The sequence below is a fragment of the Cnephaeus nilssonii genome (genome assembly GCF_951640355.1).
Source record: "Cnephaeus nilssonii genome assembly, chromosome: 16".
Lineage (NCBI taxonomy): Eukaryota > Metazoa > Chordata > Mammalia > Chiroptera > Vespertilionidae > Cnephaeus > Cnephaeus nilssonii.
This window is the reverse complement of record NC_137087.1, coordinates 51012509-51035636: the sequence shown is the minus strand read 5'-3', so window position 1 is coordinate 51035636 and position 23128 is coordinate 51012509. Positions and strand designations below refer to the sequence as shown.

Below are 23128 nucleotides of genomic sequence, written 5' to 3'. Positions count from 1 at the left end.
TTAAAAATTTGGTCTATATGGAGCAAACAAAAATTTTCATAGAACGCAAAAATAGTATTGTAATATATTTTTTAAAATTTCAACATAAGTACAATTTACAAATATAATAAATAAAAAATTATGTATAGTATTATTTTATTCTTTGGCATATTTCTCATTTGAGTGAATTTTTTCTAGTAGATTGCTGTCGTTGTTTAAAAGGTCATGAGTTTGCCGTAACGTATGTCGTAAGTGTCACTTTCAAGGCCGGCCCTAGACTTTTTGCCGCCACTATAAAATATAAATAATACGAGTACTGTCTGCTAAATTCAAGAAAATTTATGTATTTATGAAATAAATACATAAATTACTTACCTAAATTATCTGAATAGCTGATTTGTAATGACATCACTTGTTTAACTAGCTTACTAGCACGCAGTACGATGTGTATCGTCTGAGAGACAGTTACAAAATGTTTTCGTTGTTGCCAATCCCAAAAAGTGCCATTGTTCATTAAGTCCAAACAATGATCGTCAAATTCTAACAACTGATCAACAATGAGAACTTTGATAAGCAGTTCTCGATAATCAGTTCTCAACAATTATTTGTTATTATTAAAGTTTAACATTATAAAATTAACAAAAATAATATAAAACTCATATCCTGGCTAAATAGCCACATGGCCGCCGAAAACCGTATATTCACTTCCCGTTCTCCCGTCGTTCCCTAGCTTGTCGTGCATTCTTTCCAAAAATCGGGACTTTTTTAAAACGCCGCAGGACGGGACAAATTGTTAAAAATTGGGACTGTCCCGCCAAAGGCGGGACGTCTGGTCACCTTAGGAAAAGGGCATTAAGGATCTGCACTTAAACAAACACTCTAGTTGACTCTGATGCAGGTAGATCTGGGGGCTACCTTTCAGAAACAGTCTCCAATGATATCTATATTCTAGGAACTGGAAAAGTTAGGACTCTTAATGATTCTTAAAAGAAGAAAAAGTTCACTAGTAAAATGACCAAAGGGATCCACAAAGGCTAAAAAATGAGTAATATTTTTGTGAAGGAGTTACTCCTCCCTAAAGATTTCAAAATGTAAAATATAATTTTTGTTTTGTGGCTCTAGTACTAATTTTATAACTAACTGATCTTTATTTGGTACTAGGGCTTAAAGATTAAAGATAAAACTATAACATCTTACCTGATTAGCATAAGATATTAGAAGATGTTAATAAAGTTTTATCAAACCACAAAATCTATGATAGTCTAAGCCAGCAAATTTCAATCTTTTTTTTTTTAAATCCTCACCCAAGGATTTTTTAAATTGATTTCAGAGACAGGGGGTGGGGGTGGGGGAGGGGTGGAGGTGGGGTGAGGAGGGAGAGAGCGCGCGCAAAACATCCATGTGAGAGATAAACATGAATCAACTGATTGCCTCCCATATGTGCCCCAACTGGGGATCGAATCCACAACCTTTTGGTGTACAGGATGGATGATGCTCCAACCAACTGAGCCACCCAGCCAGGGCTGTTTTCAACCTTTTTCATCTCATGGCACACATAATAAACTAATTACTGAAATTCTGCAGTACACCAGAAAACATATTTTTTGCTAATCTTAACCCAAAAATAGGTGTAATTTTGATTCATTCAGACTGGACAGCTATTGTTGTGTTGGCTGTTGTCATTTTTTTTTTTTTAATTTGACAAGCTAAGAGAAAAGAGGTCAGTAAAATATTCAGGTACTGCATGTTTTAAAAATTCTTGTTGGCACACCAGTTGAAAATCACTGGTCTAAGTGCACAGGATTATGCTAAAATTTTCTATATAGAGGATGTGAGCTCTACCTTATACAAACAAGGCTACAGTTTAGACAGCCAAAACACTCACATATGACAACTAATTGATAATATATTATTAAGTCTTCAGATAAGTGGAATATACTATATAACACTTTTAAGAAAACAGTGGTTTGAAATCACTCCCATACTAAACGTACACACATACTTACACGTGTGTGTGTGTGTGTGTGTGTGTGTGTGTGTGTGTGTGTGTGTACATGGTTTTTCCAGTCAGGCTCCAATCTATCTTTTTCAGTTTTACCATTTGTACCAATATAATCTCCATTCCTATCTTAAGTACTCTTGACACAGTTTGCTTAAAGTGCTTTTTCTGCATTACCTTTATTCAGCTTGCTCCCTCTGCTAGGATAATCCTTTCCTCCTCTCCACCTCCACTCCCTAGTCCCCCTGGCGACAGCATTTATACACTACCCTTATCAGAGTTCTCTGTTCCCTGAACATATGGTACTGTCTCCTCCCTCCATGCCTATATTCTTGTTGTTTCTTCCTTTGCCTGTATACTTTCCCCAATATATCCCTTATACCTCTTCCTTTCCCAGGTACCACCTTTCCAGATGAACCCATAAACATCTTTTAAGACTTCTAGAGGTCACTTTTTCCAGAAAGTCTTTCCTACATTGCTCTCAGGAGGTACCTCCCAGGAGACTCTCATGAATGTCTATTACTATGTAAGTTTTTTTTAATTATTGGTTTTATTTCTAGTTCCTAGGTAAATCTTTTCACACCTCAAATTCTTGTTAAACTTTCACAACAGCAATATAATATTTGTCCTTCATATATAATCATTTGTTTCTGTTGTATCTGTATTTTTCTTATTTCATTAATAAAACTGTAATAACATTTTTGAGTGTCAAACACACCCATTCCCCATCCTGGTCAAGTCAGAACTAAAGCAACTGAGTTTTGCAGAGCAAGGTGGGCATCCACCCCAGTGATGGTAGAAAGTGAAAAATCAAAAAGTCCCATAGCAGAATGTCAGCAGAAGACTAAAGAGGGTAGAGTACTGAAAGCCAACCCCCATCTTGGATTTCAGAGCCCAGGTGAGAGGAGAAAAACAATCCCACAAGGGGGCAGTTCAGTTTGGGGGATATCAGAACCCAAACAAGACAAAGTGAACATCAACATATGGTGGCAATCCACAAGAGGTGTCAGAGGCCAAGGGAGGTGGGCATGTGTGTCCTGACTGGGGGATGGCTCAGCATGGAGAATCAGAGACTGAATGGAGTGAAAAAACTGTACACAGGTAGTGATGGACCAGTGTGTGACACTGGAGTGTAAAAGGGGTAAGTAAGGAAGATGTCCACATGAAGAGCTGAATGGTTAAGGGATAGGTGCATGCATGGGGAGTTAAGAATACAAGCAAAGTGAAGAGGGCCTCCACGATATAAATACAGCACTAAAAAATGGGCAGGCAATTCACAGAATAATACTTAAATGACCATAAATACTGTTTCAAAACTACTCAATATCACTAGTAATTTGACAACTATTAAGAGATTATTACTGCCGAAACCGGTTTGGCTCAGTAGATAGAGCGTCGGCCTGCGGACTGAAAGGTCCCGGGTTCGATTCCAGTCAAGGGCATGTACCTTGGTTGCGGGCACATCCCCGGTAGGGGTTGTGCAAGAGGCAGCTGATCGATGTTTCTCTCTCATAGATGTTTCTAACTCTCTATCCCTCTCTGTAAAAAATCAATAAAATATATTTTTTTTAAAAAGAGATATTACTGCCATCAGGTTAGCAAGTAAACAGTCTGATAAAACCAACTGTTAGAGAATATGGAGCTGAAAAAACTCACACTCTGCTGGTAAAGTATCGTTGTTAAAACGATTTTGGCGAACAATTTGGTAAAAACCTGATGAATTTGAAAATGCCACATCTACCCATTAGATCCATCAATTCTATTCCTAGGATTTACAGTATGAAACTTCTACACGCTTGCACATGGAGCCTCTATGGCAAAGTCCCTCTTCACCATGTTAAAAATCACTACACCTACAGAAACTCAGATAAGTCTCAGAAACAAGAGTAAAAACCACCTCCAAAAACAGAAACATATTAAATTGCAGAATAATATATAAAGAATGGTTCTGTGGGTGGACATATTTGTCAATGACACATCCGATACGGGATTTAATATCCAAAATTTATAAAGAACTCAAACAACTCAACACCAAAAAAAAACCACACAATTAAATTAAAAAATGGGCAAAGGACCTGAATAGACACTTTTCCAAAGAGAACATACAGATGGCCAAGAGACATGAAAAGATGCTCAACATCACTGCAAACGAATGAAACTGGATTGCATTTTATCCCCATGTACAAAAATTAATTCAAAATGGATCAAAGACTTAGACATAAGACCCCAGACTATAAGTCACATAGAAAAAAATATAGGTGCCAAACTTATGGACCTACGTGGTAGAGAACATTTTGTGGACTTGACCCCAAAGGCAAGGGAGCTAAAGGCAAAAATAAATGAATGGGAATATATCAAACTGAAGAGCTTCTGCACAGCAAAAGAAATGGACAACAAAACAAACAGGCAGCCAACCAGATGGGAGATGATATTTGCAAACAGTAGCTCCGACAAAGGTTTAATTTCCAAAATATATAAAGAACTCATAAAACTCAACAACAAACAAATAAACAATCCAATCAAAAAGTGGGCAGAGGACCTGAAAATACACGTCTCCCAAGAAGACATACAAAGAGCCAATAGATAAATGAAAAGATGTTCAACCTCACTGGCAATCAGGGAAATGCAAATTAAAACTACAATGAGATACCACCTTACACCAGTTAGAGTAGCCATTATCAACAAGACAAGCAACAAGTGTTGGAGAGGTTGTAGAAAAAAGGGACCCCTCATTGAATGCTGGTGGGAATGTAGACTGGTACAACCACTATGGAAAGCAGTCTGGCGATTCCTCAAAAAATTAAAAATAGAGCTACCACATGACCCAGCAATCCCTCCCCTGGGTATGTACCTGAAAAAAACTCCAAATCATTTATACGCAAAGATATATGCCCCCCTATGCTCATTGCAGCATTATTCACGGTGGCCAAGAGTTGGAAACAGCCAAAGTGCCCTACGATTGAGGACTGGATAAAGAAGATGTGGTCCATGTACACAATGGAGTACTACACGGCCATAAGAAAGGATGAAATAGCATCATTTACAACAACATGGATGGACCTTGAGAACATTATGCAAAGTGAAATAAGTCAAACAGGACTATATGATTTAACTCATATGTGGAATATAAAACTGAAACTTGTGAACACAAACAGTGGTGTGGTGGTGGCCAGAGGGAGAGGGGTGGGGGAAGAAAGGGGTCCTAATACGAGGTGACAGGAGAATATTTGACTTTGGACGGTGGGCACAAGGTCCTATATACAGATTTTGTAAATTAGTAATCCACACATGTAACCTATATGTTCATGTAGACTAATGTCACCCCAATAAAATTTAAAATAAAAAAATAATTTTTAAAAAACCATAATGAGATATCACCTCACAACTGTCAGAATGGCTATCATCAATAAATCAACAAATAAGTGTGGGTGAGGATGTGGAGAAAAGGGAACCCTCATGCAGTTGATGGGAATGCAGACTGGTGCAGCCACTGTGGAAAGCAGTATGGAGTTTCCTCAAAAATGACCCCAAAATTCCACTGGGAATATATCAGAAGAAACCCAAAACACTGATTCGAAAGAACGTATGCACCCCTATGTTCATTGCAGCATTATTTACAATAGCCAAGGTGCCCATCAGTAGGTAAGTGGATAAAAAAGCCATGGTACATATATACATTGAAATATTACTGGGCCATAAAAAAGGAAATCTTACCTTTTGCAACCGCATGGATGGACCTGGACAGTTTTATGCTAAGTGAAATAAGCCAGTCAGAGAAAGGTAAGTACCATATGATTTCACTTATACGTGGAATCTAATGAACAAAATAAACTTACAAAACAGAAACAGACTCATAGACACAGAGAACCGACTGAAAGCTGTCAAAAGAGAAGGGGGTTGGGAGACTGTGTGAAAAAGGTGAAGGGATTAAACAAAAACAAAAATAACCTCATAAACACAGATAACACTATGGTGATTACTAGAGAGAAAGGGGTAGGGGAAGGTAGAAGAAAGTAATGGAAGGAGGCTTGACTTGGGGTGGTGAACACAATACAATATACAAATAATGTATTTTAGAACTGCATACCTGAAACTTATACAGTTTTACTAACCAATGCCACTCCAATAAATTCCACAAAAGTTTTTTTTTAAAGAATAACTTATTTATATAACGTTTTCAAACATATATATATATATATATATATATATATATATATATATATATATATATATATATTGTTTGTGGGTACTTATATATAAAGATTAGACACAAATAAAGCATTGAGAAACATCAAATTTAGGATAGTGATTTCTAAGTTCTAGTTAAGGGTAAAAACCAAGGTATGGTAGTCTGCTAAACCAATGTTTGGTGAGTTGAATCACGGAGTCCAAAGTTATGTTTCCATTCTGAAGTAAATGGTCAAATGAACTCTGGGTCCCTCCCCTGGCGTTTTGAAAGACCTAGAAAGGTATCTTCACTACTCACTAGAATAATATTGATTTAAAAATACGAGAAACAATGTTATATCTACCAATGAAAACATAAAAAAAGAACAGGGCTGGTGAGGATACAGAGAAATGGACAATCACAGTCTGCTGGTGGGCATACAACCCAGAAAATCCTTTTTGAAAATGTGGCTTCTTCACAACATGATTAATTAGGGTATTTTTATTTGTTTGTTTGAAATGTGAGAGTTACACATTTGTGTAAGAGCACAGAAGAAATAAAAGAATGTATCCTTAAACTTTTAAGTGCTTACCTCTCTCTGAAAAGACAGGGGAGCTATCAGTGATGAGAGACTGGCAGAGGAAATGGAGAGGAATAAGGTAAAGAAATGGAGGTTGAGAGCAAATGCTAAAAGAGTTTGGAATCTGCCACAGATTCTTCATCTGGAATCTTATGAGCAGTCCATGATATAGATATGCATTCTGGGCCTGACTGACTCGGAAAGGCAGTTATATGTTTGCATGCGCCTCAGTATGCCAGTACTGAAGGAAGGCAGATGCGTCGTCGATCTCTAAACTTTTTCTCAAAAAGAAATATCCACTCTCTTTCACCTGCCTGATACTAGTTGTGTAAGACTTGTCACTTCAGTTCAGGTTGAGAGTTTATAAATTCCTATCACATGATTACAATTGACTTCCAATTAACCCAGAGAGGTAGGCACCCCAAGTGATGTTACTCCCATTAACAAATGAGTTAACCAAGATTTATGGAAGTTAAATTATTTGACCAATAGGATGCTGTGAATCTGACAATAACACCACTAATAATAGCGGATAGTATTTATCGAGTACTTACTACATGCCAGGCACTGTGCTACGTGCTTTCAGCTGTTATCCCATTAAGTCCTTGCAATAATACTGAAGAAGATTAATCCTCATTTATAGATGATGAAACTGAGGCTCAAAAACAATCAAATGACTTGTCAAAGATCACACAGAGCATAATTGGCAGTCACAAGCCTGACTCCAAAACCATCTTAACCACTATACTAATTCAGAATATATTTAGTAGATATAAAAAATCATGTAAATAATCAGGATTAGATACATGAACCAAGGAAAACTGTTCACAGAACAAGACTTGATTCTGTAGCATTTAGGTCCACTTTGCCACTAATAGTAAAATATATACATAAATGTTTCCATAACTGACCACAAGGGAAATGATGATGCAGCTCAATTCAGAAAAGAACCTGACTCATGCTTCCTTGATCCATGTACTGATTCTTAAAGACTAGCACTGATTATTACTTAGTAGTAATATTGTTAAGAGTAGATTCATATTCCAAAACTATTTTTCTCTCACCTAGGATAAAGAGAATAATTCAGACCAGTAAGGGGGGACTGTGGGTCCAGTATGTCCAGAGACTTACTTGAGATGTTCTATCTACATTAAATTTGACCCACCTTAATTTATATCAAACTTTACTTTCAATTCTCATATTAAATGAAGGTATCTTCTAGCTATTACTTTCTCAAAAGGAATGTGATTAAAAGTAATATATCGGGGATGTTGAGGGGGTGGGGAAGGGTGCATTAAAAAAAAAGACCAAAAGCTCTGGAGCTGTAGATCCGGGTTCCAAATCCCTTGAGAAATTAGTGTGACCTTAGGCAAATGCTATCTTTCTAAGCTTCAGTTTTTTCATTTGGAAAAAAAACACACAAAAAACTGAGTTTGGGGTCTACATGATCTCATAGGTACCTAAAGCTCTAAAACTCTGATTGCTGAGTCTTAACACAAAGTAGTTTCAAAGACCAATTTGGGATGTTCAAAAATTACCTTCTGAGTAATCTATATACCATCTCTATTATAAAAACACCGTGGCCATGATGCCGTCATGACCAAACGCCAAAAGGCACCTGCTGAACGTCATATGATTTCTTCATGGGAACAAGTAAGTGTTGCTCTGTTCAATTCTCATCTTCCAATGAAGGTCAATCTAAGTGCTCCTTAGAAGGAAAGGTTAGGGGAGGAAACTATTCTTATCTTCGTCCACAACTGTCTCCAAGGTGGGCAGGGACTTGATGCTGGGTCCCGCGGCCTCTAGTCTATATATATATATAAAAGGCTAAAAAGCCTAAGCAACCGGCCAACCTTCTAGTAACTATGGCGTGCAATGACCACCAGGGGGCAGACGCTCAACGCAAGAGCTGCCAAACTGCAGTGACTTGGCAGCTGCAGTTCTTGGGTGATGCACCTGGAACCAGAGAGGAGGGAGCCCTATTCCTGGGTGCATCACCCGAGAATTGCCCTCTCACAATCTGGGACCCCTCGGGGGATGTGGGGGAACCGGTTTTGGCCTGATCCCCACAGGCCAGGCCGAGGGACCCCACCGGTGCACAAATCCGTGCACTGGACCTCTATCTTTATATATAAAAAAGTGACCGACTGTCCGACCATCCAGTACGTATGACACGCAGGTTGACTAGCACATGCACGATACATATAAAGCTCTCACTGGTGCCAACTACACGCGACCAACCGGCCGATACATATGACGAGCACTGGCAATCCTATCCTACACTAGTAGCCCATTTGCAGGAAGAATCCTGCAAGCGGCCGCTGCGGCCGTGTGCGCTGCCGCCGCCATTGCGACCACCGCGCCTGCACCTGCGCGCCGCTGCCGCCCGCCCGGCCCCACCCGGGCTTTCCCTCTGGCAGCCACCTTGCTTTCTGCTTTTCCTCCCTCTTCCTTCTAAGTTGTCTTCAGTCTTCACTCCTCCCTCCCTCGGCGTATGCAAATTAACCGCCATATTTGTTGGGTAATTTGCATGCTCGCCCTGATTGGCTGGTGGGCGCGGCTTTGGCTGGTGGGTGTGGCTTGGACATAGCAAAGGTGCGGTCAATTTGCATATTACTGTTTTATTAGGTAGGATAATAAAAGCCTAATATGCAAATCAACCGAACAGCGGAACGACCAGTCACTACGACACGCACAGAGCACCAGGGGGCAGATGCTCAATGCAGGAGCTGCCCCCAGCCCACAGGCCACAGGCCAGCCAATGCAGGTGCCAGCAGGGGGCCCCCTGATTACCCTACCGGTTGCCCCACAGATCAGCCCTGATCGCTGGCCAGGCCTAGGGACCCTACCCATGCACGAATTTCGTGCATTGGGCCTCTAGTTCATCCATATTAAAAACCTTATTAGCTCCCCATGGCTACAGATAATTCTGTCATGCAAACACATGTTTTGGAATACCTAACAACATGCTAACCTGAAAATGTTCAGTAATACATTCTCCAAATTTCCCAAAATCTATTTCTACAACATTTTGTTCCATGGTCAAACAGGTTTAGGATAAGATGTATTTCAAACATTATTAAACTGTGTTTTTACAGCAGAAATTACCAGTGCTTTTAATATAATAGTGTACTTTGTGAAGAATATATGACTTTCCAATCTATAGGTTATACACTAGTTATCAGTATTCTTCGTATGAAAGATAGTAATACCTTTTGCCTATTAATGAGACTATTAATATAGATGTTATATATTTCCTTTCTGTTGATAATTTTTCTTTTAACTTAATCATGGCATTCATAAATACATATAAAATCTTAAAAGTCTAGAAAAACATCCATCAAATGATGGTAATGTATTAGGATGGTTTTCGCTTTCCTTTATCTCTGTATCACTTTTTAAATATATATAATAAGCATTCACTCTTTTCATAATCAAGGATGAAAAAAAAAGCTATTTTCATTTTGAAACAGAAAAAATCCTAACAGTGCTAGTTTGGTTACGTTGACTTTTAAACTGAGAAAGGATAAAGGTAATTAAATTTTCATTTATAAAGAAAATTTAAATGTATAATATAAGAGGTCAACATAATATCAAAGCCCATTTAAATTAGTGCATGATAGCCCATGAAGAACTAAATATATCCAGCACTCCAGATCTGAATTATACTACAAGAGATATTCAAAAGTTCATGGAGTGATCTGATCCACTGAATTATAAACCAATTTTTGGATACTGGCAGTTCAGAAAAAAAAAAAGTTTTTCTCCAATTATAAATATTTAAATTTATATAAGTATAAAAACTATATTTTCATTCATTCAACATTTTATTTAATATATACTAGTAAGTGTCATGCACTATGCAAGATGCTAAGTATACAATAATAAGTCACAGTTCTTGTCTGTAAGCTTACAAACAAGTGGATAAGGCAAAGAACGGTGTGGTAAAGATTGCTGCAGCACAAAGAGAAGACCCTAAAACAGTCTTGGACACTGGGGGAATCAGTAAAGGCTTCTTAAAAAAGATAACAGGTAGGCACTGTTCAGGTAGCTCAGTTGGTTAAAGCACTGTCCAGACACCCCAAGGCTGAGGGTTCAATCCCCGGTCAGGGCACATACAAGAATCAACCAATGAATGCATAAATAAGTGAATAAGAAGTCGATGTTTTTCTTTCTTTCTCTACCCCCTTTCTCTAAATTTTCTTAAATCAGTCAATCAATTAATTTAAAAAGACAACAGCTAAGGAGAAAGCGACTAAAAAGGGTTGGAGGGGAGGTCAAGATTCCTGGAGTCATCCTGACTCCTACCTCTCCTTCAGTTCTGACATCCTAACCATCACCAAATCCTATCCACCCTTTTCCCCAAATTTCTCCTGACTTCAACTTCTCTTCATTCTCACTGCCACTACCCTGCTCTAGGCAATACCAAATTTCTTCCAATAGCTTTGTAACTGGTCTTACCACAACCACTCCCCCATCCTGTTCCTAACCTAATCACTACACTGCAATTAGAGTGATCATTCAAATACTCACATCTAATCGGGTTACTATACAATTTAAAACACTTGAGGGAAGAGTGGGTGGCCTCCATAAACACAGCCCTCAGGATAAAATCCAAATTTCTTAGCAGTAATTACCAAGTCTTTCAAGATCTGGCCCCTGCTTATTTCTCCTGCCACAACTCTGGTATTTCCCACTTTGCACTTTAGTCACAGCAGGTCCTGCTATCTCTGCCCCCGGACTTTATACAAGCTATTCTCTTCTGCCAGAAACATTAGGTTTACAATTCTTCACTGACTGAATTCTTGTATTCTTCAGATCTCAGCTCAGAGGTCGGGGAAGCCTTTCTTGATTACTCAGAAACATTTCTGAATATCCCTTCCTCCACTTAAAACTACCCCTTATCAGAACATGCATCACACTGGATTATACTTACTAGGTTAAGTTGTCTGATAACACTTACTGAATGAAGATAATTGAACAATAAACAGATAAAAATGTTTTCTCGTCCTAGCTGGTTTGGCTCAGTGGATAGAGCATTGGCCTCAGACTGAAGGGTCCAGGTTCAATTCAGGTCAAGGGCTCGATCCCCGGCCCTGGTCAGGAAGCACGTGTGCAGGAGGCAACCAATTGGTTGTTTCTCTCTCTTCCCCTCCCTTCCACTCTCTCTAAAAATCATTGGAAACCTATCCTTGAGTGAGGATTAACAAACAAACACACACACACACACACACACACACACACACACACACACACACACACACACATTGCTTCATGCATAGTTTCCCTATATTCCACTTAAAATTAACTAGAAATCACTCTGACTTTTATATGGCAAGATTTCATTTATATTTTCCTTTTTTATAAGATCTGAAACACTCCTTATTAAGTAGCTTAAAGGAACAAAATAAACCGTCTTCCCTCCAAAGCACATAAAGCTATATATTTTTGTTGTTCAGGAGTTAAAAAAGGAATCCTCAAAACTGGAAGACCTAAGTTAAGAAAGCACCCCAAAATAACGTGCTCAGGGAACATTATTGATCATAGAGCAATTAAAAAGAAAAACAAAAACCACATTCTTAAGCAGTATGAGTGAACCTGAGGTAAGAGTAGTTTTCATGAAGGCTAAATAAATAGCTGTCTGTGAACAACTCATAGCACCTTCAAATTCATTCAACTTATTTTTCCCTTTGCGAGGAGGCAAGATGAAATAGTTTGAATGGACATGGAGAAGACATGGTTAATTTATTTTATACAATAGCATACACATGAGAGTTTTTCAGGAAATCTGTGTTCCTTCTTATGAGAAAAAATAAAACTTACATAATTTTGATTTTGGGCAAACAAAAGTTTTGAGCAAAGAACTGAAAATTCTTGTTTACCCAACCCACAACATAAGCCATAATGAGATTACAGCTTGCTTGTACAACACTTCAACTAACCTATCTATAAATTGCAAGATTCTCCAACAAAGTATCAAAATAAAAGGTAGAGGTTGTGTAGGGGGGATTTAAATGTCTCAATATAACTTAAGATATGATAGTAAACATCAAATATCCTTGACCAAACATTGTCTGAAAAACTTATGCCACACAAACACTCCCCCAAAAGATTTACCTCTGAATATTGCTTAAATTGCCTTTCTTGCCAAGGAATTCAAAACATGTCAAACACGACCCTAAGTATTCCCAAAATATACTTTACTCTTCATTTATCAGGGGCAAACTAGTAATAAACCAGTAAGTTGGTTACTTAATTATCAGTGTAAAGCAAAAGAGATAAAATGTAATTGCTATCTTAGGTTATTAACATTAAGATGACTGTAATGCTCAATAAAGTATTTTCAATTTTAAAAAAACAAATGATTTTCAGTACTTTTATGCTAAAAATTAAGTAGATTACATTTAACTGTTTCATTTTTGTTAGTATAAACCTCACATTCCTTTACTAGGTCTTATCTGATTATAAATCCTTTCCATTACTTACTTTATAAACTATTTATCAGAAACTGTCAGAAAAATATAAACAAAAATAAATGTACTGTATGTAACAAGATTAAAGGAGTGTGTGGTCTCAAGGTAGGTATTTTACATTTAAGAATCAGTATTTAATAAGTTCCCATTACTATAAAACTAACAGTCTTTTTCACGTCTTGAAACTATTTAGATGAAGACCATATGCTCAAGTAATTATTTTATTTATCTACTTATCCTTGACAGTTGTTAAAACAGGATTTACATAATACATTTGGGGCTTTAAAAATATCTCTCATTTAGCTCTGTATTAATTTCTTTAAATATCCCAAAGCAAAAAATCTTTCTCACATAAGGTCAAAAGAAATACATTAAGCAGCCAGGCCCAATTTAACTAAGATCAATAAAGTATTTCTCCCTTCAAAAACTACTCAAAATAAAGAAAGGCAGGCCTTGCTTATATTTTTGAATATACATAAAAGGACATTTTATTATTTTTGTAATTTAACACATTAAACCCAATCAGTTCCCAACTGGTATGTACTATCTACTATCTTATTACTATAATCTCAAAATATGATTCCCACATAGTTTATAGAAGCTTTGATGTAAAAACAAATTCTTACATCACAAAGATATAAATCATAGTAATTTGCAGGTAGCAAGTAATATATTAATTACTTAAACCATGCCAGAAAGAAAAAAACATTATTTGGCAATACTTAATTTTAATTCCTCTCAGAAGCAATTCAAATATTATCAAATTGTTAGTTTATAAAAACTGGATAATAGTATAGTCAGGAAAGAGATGGGCTAATTAACAAGTTGTTTTTATTTTTAGGACATGAACCTACTATTGTGGATTATCAATTTTCAAAGAATTTGAGTATAACATAGCAAAACTTAAATTATATGAAATTTAATTTCAACTTTCTTTGATGAAACAAAAATCTTCTAAGATCTTACCACAGGACCCTTATTATTATATCAACTATTACATATATACTAGTATACCCATATATATATGAAACTATCAGGTATAATTGAGTTCCAGTTGAGAAAAGGCCATAAGTTTTATATTTTTGTATGTGAATTAGTCTTGAGTTAAGGCATTACTCTCAGAGCTAACTCTACAAGAATTATATAGCTGACTTTCAAAGCTTAAGTCCTTCCTTTTTCCTATGGTGAAAATCCTTAAACTGAAACATTTAACTGTAATATCCATTTGTAGGTATTACAATTAGTGTGGATCAACTCAGTCCCTTTTTCCATTAACAAAATAAGCTGACAGAAGTTTGTTTATCAAATGCCTTTACAAACATAGTTTCTTGAATAATGCATGTAAACTAGCAGATTTCATTATTTTATTTTAATCCTCACCTGAGAACAAACTTAGAAAGAGGAAGGGTAGGAGGAGGGAGAGAGAGAGAAACATGGATTGGTTGCCCCTGGCCAGGGAACAAACCCACACCCCGGGCATGTGCCCTGACCAGGAATCGAACCTGCAACCTTTTGGTGCAGGGGATGATGCTCAACCAACTAAGCCACTCCAACCAGGCAGTAGATTTCACTCTTTATAATTAGTTTTCAAACAGTTTCAGTAGCTGGTTTTCATAGACTGGCATAATGTTGCTCAACATTCTGGAAGTTTAAAATAATTTCCATTGAAAATTTTAACTCATGTATACAATCATCATGGAAATGTTGATATCAGAGTTATTTTTTAAATTTTAATAGCATTTAAAAATTTGTTTCAAAAATAGTGATTCCATTTATTTCTCTTAAGTCCCAAAACAATGCTTTTTATGCCTTACTTGTAACCTAAAATATTACCACCTAATTTATAGCATTCACTCACTGGCCATCATTATATTTGACTAGAGGCCCGGTGCACGAAATTCGTGCACTTGGAGGGGGGGGCCTCAGCCTGGTCTGCGCCCTCTCGCAATCTGGGAGCCTTCAGGGGATGTGTCCGACTGCCGGCTCACTCCTAAGCTGGCAGTCAGACATCCTTAGCGCTGCGGCAGAGGCAGGAGAGGCTCCCGCCAAGCCACTGCGCTCGCCAGCCGTGAGCCAGGCTCAGGGCTTCTGGCTGAGCAGCTCTCCTCCTGTGGGAGCACACTGACGACCAGGGGGCAGCTCCTGCGTTGAGCGTCTGCCCCTGGTGGTCAGTGCACATCATAGCGACCGGTTGTTCCGCTGTTTGGTCGGTTTGCATATTAGCCTTTTATTATATAGGATCATCTTTAGGTCCTCAGAGCCCAACACAAAGCCTGACACAGTCTCACATATTTGGGGGCTTCAATACATTTTGTTCTTGGCCCAAATACTCATCTTCAGTGTGTACTACAATAAGCTATTATATAACAGGAGGTGGGGAAAATTAAAAAATACTGCAGCACTACAAGCCATTTAGCATGCTGAGTTCCCACAGTTGCTTAGTGGGTGTTCTGAAACTAGGACATATTTCTAGTATTAAAAATTCCAAATCACTACTTCCAAAGTACAGAAATAAATGTCTTCAAGATTAAATCATAAAACCTTACTATTTTAAGCTGCCTAGTATATAAGTATCCTATTTCTATAAGTTTAAAACTGTAATTAACACATGGTAAACCAATATTTATTTTAGCAACAAAATAAGAAATAATTAGATCGTCTACGTACTTATCCTTAGTTATAGAATAGATTACAATATTAAGATAAAATGCAATTTATCTGAACCAGAACTAAAGTGAAATTTTATACTATAAGATATATAAAACAAAACTAAATATAATCTATTTCAGGTCACCCAATCTGTTATCCTGCATATACTTCTATTATATGACCTCCAATCTAATTTTTCCAGTCCAGGTTACTAGGAAATGCCAAGAGATTAAGCTTACTCTCTTTAACAGAATAGAGGTTGCAGAAATATATCATTTTGTCATATCATTGCAACAGGTATGTTTTCATTCAAAACTGATAAAAAAAAAACAACAACATGTTGTTACTCAATTTTACGTATTTCACAGCTAAATAAACAAAGAGCACATGTTTGGTATAAAAGCTACTTCTGCAAATTTTAAGGTCAGAATATTATACTGCGTTGATTCTGTATCATCAGATAATTATTTGCTTCTACTTAATTTTACTCAAATACTTATGGTGCCTACTGTATTTCACCTCATTAAGCACATCTTTCCAATAACGAAAGTGTAACACATTAAAAAATTTTAATTGTAGCCCTGGCCCCTGGCCAGTAAGGCTCAGTTGGTTGGAGCACCTTGGATTTTGTTCCTAGAACATGCCTGAGTTGTAGGTTCGATCCCTGGGGAGGCAGATGTTTCTCTTTCACATCAATGTGTTTTTTTCCTCTCTCTCTCTCTAAAATCAATTTTTAAAAACCACCTCCTCCTGTGAGGATTCAATGTTTTTTTAATTATATCATTTTAGATGGAAACCTTTCTGAAATACAAAACAGCTACATATAAAATAGTGTCTTGAGAGAGTCTACGTGTGTTTATCACAACATTAAGGTGCCTTAAACTGATAATTTTTTTTTAAGTTTTGTATTTCCTTTTAACTGTTTTCCCTCTATTCTTATTTTCAACTCTCATATGGGCTTTAGGAGTACCCCAGGTCTTTTTACATTGTTACCAAACTTCTAAAAATTGTATATTATGAGAGAGCAAAAAAGCCCTGAATTGAGTACTGGGGGATTCGAAAAGCAGGAAATGTGTTTAAGAGCAATGACACTTCTTTATCCTTTTTTAGTGGCCTGTTTGTTTGGGGGGCTCTGCTCATCACAAAGCTTTCAGAATAGCAAAAAGACAGACATTAAACACATCATTACAGAAACGATGAGTGGAATAAAAAAAAGTGCAGGTGCTAAGGGACCTTTAACAGAAATATCTAACTAGGGATCAAAGAAGGCCTCCCCCAGGATGAAATACTGAAGGCTGAAGAGTGATTAGGTTAGCCAGGTGAACATTACCATTTGGTTTTATTCAAGGAGATATCAGAAAGTTTTAGTTTCCTATTAAATAACTTTGAGATAAATGAGATGTTATAACATTTATAAGGAAACTGTAAAATGTGAGAATTTTAAAAAGAAATTTCTCAAATTTCTGTAATGAAAATGAAAGTATCAAAACCAAAAGAAAAGCAATACGAGAATGTTTTAAAATGGGAAACTATGGCAGTATTGCACTTTGTGGGAAATGGAGTTTGGGATGGCAAAGAAGGCCTCACTGTGCCCTTGAAAAAGTATTACTATATGAAATATTATTTAATACTAGCCGCCCATTGCAGGAATACTCCTGCAAGAATAGGGCTTCCTGCAGCCATCTCCGCTGCCTCGCTCCCACCCGTCTCCTCTGCCTCGCTCCCTCCCGTCTCCGCTGCCTCTCTCCCTCCCACCCATCTCCGCTGCCTCCCTCCCTCCCATCTCCGCTCTCTCCCTCCCGTCTCCTCTGCCTCGCTCCCTCCCGTCTCCGCTGCCTCGCTCCCTCCCGTCTCCGCTGCCTCGCTCCCACCCGTCTCCGCTGCCTCGCTCCCACCCATCTCCGCTGCCTCACTCCCTCCCATCTCCTCTGCCTCGCTCCCTCCCACCCATCTCCTCTGCCTCGCTCCCACCGTCTCCTCTGCCTCGCTCCCACCGTCTCCTCTGCCGCGCTCCCTCCCTTCTCTGCTGCCTCGCTCACTCCCTTCTCCCCTGCCCCACCTGCTTCCCTCTTTTCTCTGCCTGCCCCGCTTGCTTACTTCTCTGCAGCTTTGCTCCCTTCTGCAGTGCTTGGCTTCCTTCTCCACTGTCTTCAGTCTTCGCTCTGCACCTGGATATGCAAGTTAACTGCCATCTTGGTTGTGTTAATTTGCATATCGCTCTTGATTGGCTGGTGGGCGTGGCTGGTGGGCATGGCTTGTGGGTGTAGCGGAGTGAAGGTTAATTTGCATATTACTGTTTTATTAGATAGGATTCAAGTTCAGAAAACTTCTAAATCATGTAAGACCATAAAAAGACTTCTACCAGGATATAACTACTAATCATATAGTCTGATCTACTTACCTGAAAAAGTGGCATCTATATATATAAAAGGCTAAGTAACCAACCACAAGTCCATCCAACTGTCTGACCGACTGACCGGCCAGTACATATGACACACACTAGCAATTTAAAAATAAACATTGACTCACACATGCACAATACATATAAAGCTCTCACTGGCGCCAATCGCACGCGATGCCAGAATGTATCTGAAGACCAACTATTGGCACTTTGTTGTTGTTATATCATGTTGTTGTTGTTTATTAATCAATTTATCAATCATTGTTTTTATCAATATGGTTTTTGTTTTTGTTATTTTTATATCATGTCTTCATTGTTTTTATATCATGTTGTTATTGTTTATTTACTAATCAATTTATATATTATTTTCATATACATTTTATTAATTTTCTTTCATCTCTGACACTTCTATTATAGAGAAAGGGCAAACAGCGATATTAAAATATTTTGTATTTTAATTTTATAATACTGCCATATATACTATTTTTTTTGCAGTAATGTAATTACCACATGAAGCTTTCTTCTAATTAATTTCCTTTCAATGTGCACGAATCCGTGCACCAGGCTACTAGTTTTTAAATAAGTTTGCAAAGAAGTTGTTTTTAATTCTCAGAACAGCAAATTTTAAATGTGTAATAAAAACCTACCATGAGCTCTAAAGAAATTCATAATTGTTACTCTTAACATGATGCATAAATTCTGAGAAAAAGATACTTAATTTCTATTTTGAAACATAATCGGAGTTGTAAGCCTGGGAATCATTTCCTATCAGGCTAATATCTTCTCTTTTGTACTTAATTAAAATATTAATAAAATACACACTTTATTAAGTTTTAAGTAATAATTTTGAGCAGTTCCCCAACATTAATGCAGATCTACAGTTCAAGGCCCAAATTAAATTAGGCACACAAGAAATAACAGTCTCTCAAAATGTGAGCTTTCATGAAAGCCTACTGTATCACCTAAAATATTAGGTCATACATGAAATCCAAATTGCTATTCACCTGCAATTCTCCAAATGGACATTAATGTCTCTAACTTCTATGCTTTTTTTAACCTCTATTTATCCTACTTATTCCTCAAGACTTAGTTCAGGCCCAATTCTCCAGTAAGCAATGCTGGTTATACATGTAGTGTGAGTCTTAACTCATCTAAACTCTTCAGTGTATAGTGCTATCAAAGCACTTGTCACTCTAAAACAACCAACTACTGATTTGTCCAGCTCAGGCAACAAACTGAACTTGCTGAGCGTAGGAAACACAGTATATTTATTTCTGCATCCTCAGAGTGTGAACCATGCATGGCACTCAGAAGGTCTATGACATTAGTGAATATGAAACTGTAGTTAGTAAGAAATATTTATAGAACAAAATTTGAAAGTTAACATAAAGACTATATGCAAAACTGTGAAAGTCTTAAAAGCAGGAAGGAGTACTGTATAACACAAAACTGAGAAAGCTCAAATTTAATAGATGAAATTCACTCCAAATTCTAAGACATTATCAAGGTCAGAACAACCCATTTCCACTTTACCTACAAGACATTAGAAAAACTAAAAGAAAAAAGATCTATCTTTGTCAACTATAAAATTACTAAATTAAAATTGTAGAATTTATAAATAGTATTTGAGGACAAATAAAGTGCTTAAATTGTGATTGTTCACAGTGCTGTAAATATTAGAAGCTAGACATGCCAAATACTTCATAAAAGATTTTCAGGTTCATTTCATGTAGGGACCAATTATACCTTTTAAAGGTCTCTTGCAATGTTTTAGCTTCAAGCAATATGTTCATTCTTTCTGACAAAAGAACCTTTGCCTTTTAACAGCATTCACTACTTTTTGCAACCAGTGCTGATCTTTATAGAGAAATTGCAATGAGATATATAGTGTGAAATCTAATTAGTTCTTTTAAATCTTGATAATGGGAACTTCTTATTTTCTCAAAAAGCACATATGTTGCCAACATCTGAAAAGCTGAAGAGCCCTTTGTAATTAGAATATGCTTTTCACGTGTAAGAAATTTTGATTTGCTAAAAAGTTGCAAACCTGGGGAAAATACCCAACAAAGGTATAATAAACATTAGTTTACCCTAAAATAATTCAACTACATATTTTAGAACATAAACCAATTTCTCAGACTTATGCATGTTCTTCTCAACCTACACTGATGACAATTATATTGCAGAACACTCTATATCAAGTTCAAGCACACCAGAGGTCACCTTGTAACTTACACATTTTTTCAGATTTTAAAAGTGTAGAGAGAGGTAGAAAAATACAAAATTTTAACTACTATATTAACAGAGAAAATATTTTCAGAAAGATCTATAGGGCATAAATTTGATGCAGTGTAACAAGTAAACAAAATTCAGAAGACAGGGATAACAGAATATACATACACATATACATATATATGAAAGATTTAGCCTTAAATTATAACATGCCCATGCATAATATAATGCACAAAACGTAAGCCTAACAATAAACAAAAAATAACAATTTCATGCCTGTAATACTCAAGTATCACATAAAAATACTTAATGTATCACTCTGCTGCTAAATTATAGCCAATTTCTATCTAATTCATCTACTCACAAAATATTTACCAATTTCCTACTAGTCTTACTAGGAAATATCCAAGTGCTTATTTTATATCTAAATTTCCTCTCCTAATTGATATTTTATAATGTAAACTAGTTCAAGAATATTTCCACCAAGGCCAAACTATAAAAACCTCAGACTCACTAAAGGACTTGGGGGTCAACTTGTTTGGTTGTTTTTTATTGTTTTGGAGGGGCGTGTGTGTTGGTCTTGGCTTTGTTTTGTTGTTGTAAGTATTGATTTTATGCTTTTTCATACACGAATGATATAGTAAATTGAATTATAAAGATATATTCTTTTATTTAATCTTCAACCTCAAAAATATATCAATCCTCATATCCACAACAGATTTTTACAGATTTTAAATATCTTTTTACTAGAAAAAAATCTAAAAATTTAAATTGTTTAAAGAACAAGTCCTACAGAAATATTAAATTACATTACAGATATTGATAACTTAGCATATCTTCAAAACAAATATGACCATAATTAACTGCCCAAATAACAAAGAATTCCAATATTATCCACCCTTCCCCCATAATTCACACAGGTAAGCCAAGGCAAAATAATATACCAGCAGCTATTCAGAAACCATCTTTGGGAGTATTTTACAGGAATTCCAGTTTATGGCTCTCTGAACGTGAAACAAGCCCTGACCCAAGACACTGAAGAAATAGTATTGTTTAAAAAGCATAATTCCAGCAAGTCTAACAAAAGAATTCATAATTTTGCTTTCTTTTGAAAAGTGAAATGTTTCAAATTTCTGACTGGGTTGTAGTTCACAAGTTATTAATATAAATCTTACTTGCTACAATTATCAAAACACAGCTTTGATAAAATTTCTGAATATGGTAGTTTAAAAACTAAAAAATTACCCAGCTACAAGCTATTAATGTAGCTCTTAATATCCCTCTTTAATGCAAAACAATTTATAAAAAATAAGAGAAAATTTTAAACACTTGAAAACTATATTAACAATGAGATCAGAAAACAAATGCCAACCTGACATAAATATAGTTGTTTCTTCAAAAACTGAACAAACATCTTGGGGGGAAAGGAAGGAACCTTAGATACAGGCAAGGTCCATACCTCAAAACTGGCATTTCAAGAATATAGTTTGACAAGGAATTCCTACCATTTGGGACAACATGAATTGACCTTGAAGGCAAACAAGTCAGAGAAAGACAAATACTGTATGATCTCACTTAGATATGGAATCTAAAAAGCAACACAAAACATACTAACAAAAGCAAAAAAGAGATCAGACTTGTGGTTACCAGAGGAGGATGGGAGGAGGGGAACAGGAGGAAGGTAGTCAAAAGGTACAAATCTCCAGTTACACAATAAGTACTAGGGATGTAATGTACAACATGCTGACTATAGCTAACACCGCTGTATGATATACAGGAAAGTTGAGAGCAAACCCTAAGAGTTCTCACCACAAGGAGAAATATTTCCTTGTTTTCTTTCTTTTCTTTTTGTTATATCTATATGAGATGGATGTTACCCAAACCTGTTATGGTAATCATCTCACAATATATATAAACCAAACCAGCATGCTATATTCTTTAAACCTATACAGTGATGTATGTCAATTACTTCTCAATAAAATTTGAAAACAATGATTATTGTAGTTTTACATGTTAGCTTTATATTACATGTAAGCCATTTGAAAGTTACAACCTTAGACAAAGCCTTTATTTATTTGTCTATGGTCTATTTTTCAAATGTATAATCATAATGAATTAAAAGTACAGTGTACCTTATGTCCAAACAAGTATTTAAAAGGCTTATATTCAATCTAAGTTCCATAGGTAGGAATGGTCATTTACATACTTCATTCCTCAAAATTCTTGTCACTTGTCACATAGAAAAACCTTAACACGATAAATTCAAACTATAAATGTAAGCTTTGTGAATGTTACAAATTGTACCCAATAGCTACATTTCTTCAAATACAACGTAGCAGTTATGAGGATTATGGCATGGAAGTACATATATTAGTACACTAATAAACTGAGGTCTTTCAAATAAAGACAATATTTCAGTATTGATGTTTCATTTAGGTACAAAAATACTTGGTTACACAAGTGTACCCTGGGACTCTGAAAAACATAACAAAAATAAGTTTTAGATACAATAATCCCTCTGAGTAGATACTAGAAACTGCTGACATTTAAGAAATGTACAAAATTGCACAAGTGTAAATAAGCTTATAGACTGCTGGTAGTTACGATGAAGGCAAATACTATACAGTCCACATCTGCAACCCACTTT

General features: G+C 36.5%; 1 protein-coding gene across 4 annotated transcripts in view; it reads right to left on the bottom strand.

Annotated features, from left to right (window-relative positions):
- The window catches only part of SHOC2 (SHOC2 leucine rich repeat scaffold protein), a 54769-nt gene that overhangs the window by 29101 nt on the left and 2540 nt on the right, over nt 1-23128 (bottom strand). Inside the window, exon 1 of one of the 4 annotated variants that reach the window (XM_079793507.1) lies at nt 17946-19025. The exons of 2 other annotated variants lie outside the window; for them this stretch is intronic. The gene's annotated coding sequence lies outside the window, so the exon portion shown is untranslated. Of the gene's footprint in view, nt 1-5692; nt 6148-17945; nt 19026-23128 lie in introns of those variants that run through there. One more of the 4 variants, XM_079793506.1, reaches the window with a different exon arrangement.